Source organism: Suricata suricatta, chromosome 8 (assembly GCF_006229205.1).
Source record: "Suricata suricatta isolate VVHF042 chromosome 8, meerkat_22Aug2017_6uvM2_HiC, whole genome shotgun sequence".
Lineage (NCBI taxonomy): Eukaryota > Metazoa > Chordata > Mammalia > Carnivora > Herpestidae > Suricata > Suricata suricatta.
Window position 1 is genome coordinate 120,026,374 of NC_043707.1, and position 4,275 is coordinate 120,030,648.

Here is a 4,275-nt window from a genome sequence, read left to right on the forward strand (position 1 = left end):
GGGGAGGGGAGGGAGGAGAAGAAAGGAAGGAAGGGGAGGGGAGCAGAGATGAAGAAAGTGCAGGGTAGGGAAGGAAAAGGGAAGGGAGGGGAGGAGAGGGGAGGGGAAGAGGTAAAGAGAGGAGAGGAGGGGAGAGAGAGGGAGGAGAGGAGAAGAGAAAGGGTGAAAAGAGGAGGGGAAGGGGAGGGGAGGAGGGGAGGAAAAGAAGGGGGAGGGAAGGGGAGGGGAGGAGAAGGGAAGGAAAGATAAAGGGAGGAAGGGAGAAGAGGAGAAAAGAAATGAGGAGGTGAGGAGAAGGGAAGGGGCAAGGAAGGGAGGGAAGGAAGGGGTAGGAAGGGGAGGGAAGGGGAGGAGAGGAAAAGGGAGGGGAAGGGAGAAGGAGGAGAGAAGAGGGGAGGGGAGGAGAGAAGAGAAGAGGGGAGGGGAGGAAAGGAGAGGAGAGGAGAGGAGAGGAAAGGAAAGGAGAGGGCCAAGCACCCTGCTTGAGTACCAGAAGCAATGAGGGAGGGTAATGAGCACTAACTCAGAGCGGGGAGTCTGGAGCCTGTATTGACCTCAAGCCTGGAAGGGAAGGCGTTGGCATTCGTTGCTTCTTCCCCCTGGACTGCCCTTCCTCAGAGCTCTACATGGCTCCCTGCATCCCCTCCAAGGCTTTGGAAAAACATCAGCTTCTCCGTGAGGCCCTCCTGGGCCACCCTCACACTAACCGTAACCCCCTAACTTTCGCACGCCCCTTTCTGCTTTATTTTTATCTTTTGCACTTGGCACCACGTTACATACTAAGTACATTAGACTCCGGGTCCATCGTCCTTTTTTCCCATTAGATAGATGAGCTTCCCGAGGCCAGACACTCCTTCCTGTGGTTTTTCTCTGTTGCGGCCCCAGCACCTGGCACAGAGCAGGGCTCCCAAAGTGTGCATTTGCCGCAAGAACAAGTCTGTGATTCTGCTAAAAAGCAGGGACCTTATCCTTTCGGCAAGAAGCCATCCGAGGCTCTGAAGGGGGTGAGTGGCAGGGTCTGGTTCAGGAAGATCTTGTTACTGAGTGGAAGGAGCCCGGAGACCAGGAGGTCCCCCGGGAGTGTGCAGCGGCATGTGGACCAGGGCCTTGGCTGGAGAGATGGCCAGGAGTGACGGGAGAAGGAGCAATAACGCTGAGGCGGTCCCCCAGGGAGGTTTGGTGCTCGATGGGGTGGGAGGGGGTGGGAACGTGGGGTAGATGTTGCGGGTAAAAGCTCAAGGTCTCAGTGATGGTGACCATCTGGGAAATGTGGCAAAGCAGTCTTCAGGGCACAGGGGGGTTCAGAGTTCAGCAGAGGCTGCAGCGGAGGGGCCTGGGGTCATGGGGCTCACACAGCAGAGCCCAGGACAGCCGACGGGATGAGGACTGAACCAGAAATCGGGGGCGGGAGGAGATGAACGAGGTGCTGGACCTCATAGGTCGAGAGGATACACAGGGCCCATCTACTTGTTCTAAACCCTCCCTGATTTGTACCAGCGCCAGGCAGGGGCAGAGGGCGCCTCACCTGGTTCTGGATTCACAACCCAGCTGACCCCCACCCCCCTCAGGCCTGGCTGTAATGATGGCCACTGCCTACCTGCTCCTCTAGGACAAGGCCACAAGCTGGCCCTCGGGCAGTCCCTTCCCACTGACCAGAGTGGGGCCCCAGTCCAGCCAGGGGGCTCTGGTTGCTGTGGAAACAGGGTGGCTGGGAAAGGCTGGCCCTGAGGCAGAGGCCCTGAGGCAGGCTCCAGCCTCCAGATCCAGGTCTCCCTGGGCCCAGGCAGGGTCTGGCCCTCACCCACCCTGCAGTACAGGTAGAAGCGGCCCCTCCCCATGTCAGCGCCCCCAGTGCAGATCAGGTTCCCCAGGCTCCTGGAAGAGCTTTGTCTGCCCCCCAGGTCCTGGCAGCAGAGATGAGAAGTGAAAAGCTGTGTTCGCTGCTTTTGGGCTTCGAGACCAGGGTAGCGGGGGCTGCTGGGGGTGGTCTGGGGGCCCAGGACTTGGGGGTGTACCAGCCCCTGGAGGCCGTGGCTGGGTCTGCTCCTTTCCTGGATGGGAGAGCGGGCCCTGGGGGGGTGCAGTGTTCCCACACTGCCCCGGCATGGGCCCTGACTACCTGGGGATACTTCTTCCGGATAGACAACATCCCCAAAGCCTTTTGGGGCCTTGGCCATTTCCTGCCTTCCTCCCTGGCAGGTGGGCTCTGGGCTGGCCACGTAGGTGCGGACGCAGGGTCTGCTGGCTTCTGAGAGGCAGCTAAGGCTAAACTACCCACAGGCTACAACAAGCCCCAAACTACCCCCACCCCATGCTAGGCCCGCTCTTGGCCCTCCCTCAGGGCAGTGAGGTCTTCGAGCCCTAAGCCTCCTGCACATCAAGCCCAAGAATCCAGTTTGGGAGTGGCGGAAAATGGGTGGCATTCTGTGTATAGTCTAAGGTTTTCAGAGTGTGGTTTTGGCGCCCAGATGAAGATAATGATGGAGATGTAAGGGGATCATGGCACCAAGTTCTGTGAGGCAGGCTCAGCATGTAAAAGCCATCCCCTGGCCCCGGGGAAGCAGGAAGGGTGCCGGGCAGGGATTAGTGTGACTGTCCTGTGTTAAACAATCATTATCTGGTGGCCAGCGTATCAGCGCATAGCAGCCTGGGCCAGAGGACCAGAGAGTCCCACAGACCAGTGGACTAAAGAGCTAGGTTATAAACATACTAACTGTCAAATACAATGAATTTACCCTCCTACCTGACAAATTCTTGATGTTCTGCACTAGAATGTGGGGGGCAGAGAAAGCTGACCCCGGGGTGCCTGACCTCTGACCCCTGACCCAGCCTGGAACCAGCCCTCCTTCCCTTCCCTCCCACAGCTCAGCCACACCTCAGTCTCGCACTCAGTGTGCAGGCACCCCGGGCGGCAGGTCCAGCCTCTGCACCTCCACGGACAGCCACATTCTGTGGCTCTAAGCGTGCACACAGGCCGTGCGGTTCACCCTCAGAAAAGCAGACTCAGGGACGACATCCACACAGGCTTTGGTCAGTCAGGAAGGGAACTGTGGTGCGCGGACACCAGAGCTTGTCCCCCATATCCTGACAGGAGGAGCATCGCGGGAGGAGGGGGAGCGGAGACCCCCTTGTTCAGGTCAAAGGGTCACAGGGTGGATAGATGAAAGGGCAGCAGTGGGGCTGAGGGACCAGGGAGAGGGCGTGGGGACCTCTGGGCCAGAGATGACAGGGCCTGAGATGGGCTGGGCAGTGGGGTGGGGGGTGGAATCTGGAGGTTTAAAGACATAAAAATGAGCAACAGTTGGTGGTCCCTGGTGTGTGGCGGGGGGGACAGGGATGCCCCCTTGTCTGTGGCTTGGATGAGTGGGTACAGCGGGGGGAGGAGCAGCTTTGAGGGGAACTGGAGGGCAGGGGGAGGGGCCCCCAGATGGCAGGGGCTGCAGGAGCCCCCAGACAGGAAGGGGCAGGAGGTGGGCAGTCTGTCCAGCTCGGCACTATATGCTCAGCACTTGGGACTTGCCGGGCACATAAGGGACCCTGAATGTGGGTCTTGGCTCAGGGTCTAGCAGGAGATAGAGCCCTGGGGCTGTCAGTGCATGGACGGAGCTGTGCCCAGCGGCACAGTGAGCTCACGCAGGGGGAGGCAGGGAGATGGGAAAGTGAGGAGAAGAACCAGGGATACTCCCCCTGGCTTTACCAGCTGGGTCTACAGAGCCAACTGACCTCCTGGCTGGGACAGCAGGAGAGGAGGGGGCAGCGGGAAGCTGGCCCAGAGCCTTCTTCCCCGGCGCTGACCCCGCCCACGAGTGAGCGTGGCCAATCAGCTTCCTTCCTTGGGAAGCGAGGTGGGTCCACCATGGGGTGAAGGGTAGGTGTTTCTCCCCAATAATGAGTGTGATAACTGCCATGATAGTGAGTTAAACAAAATCTGCACAAAACACAGAGGCAAAGGATTTCATTTCATCTGGGAGGTGAGGAAAGCCTCATGGAAGGTCTGCCTTTGACTTTGGCTTGGAGGTGAAGGAAGGTTTTAAAGATGGGGTTTGATGGGAAGGGCGGGAGGGCAGGAGACAGTATGCAGAGGATGCCTGTGGATTCAGCAATGCTACAGGGCCCTGGTGTGCCTGAGCAAACAGACCAGTGGAGATGGCTGCAGTTAGAAACAGGGGTCCCCAGAGAAGTGGCTGCAGGCCCGCGGGGGATAAAGATGGAGGATGTGAAGTGGAGGAAAGACAGAGATAAATGCTTCCGATGAGCAGACAGACAGCCGGCGGC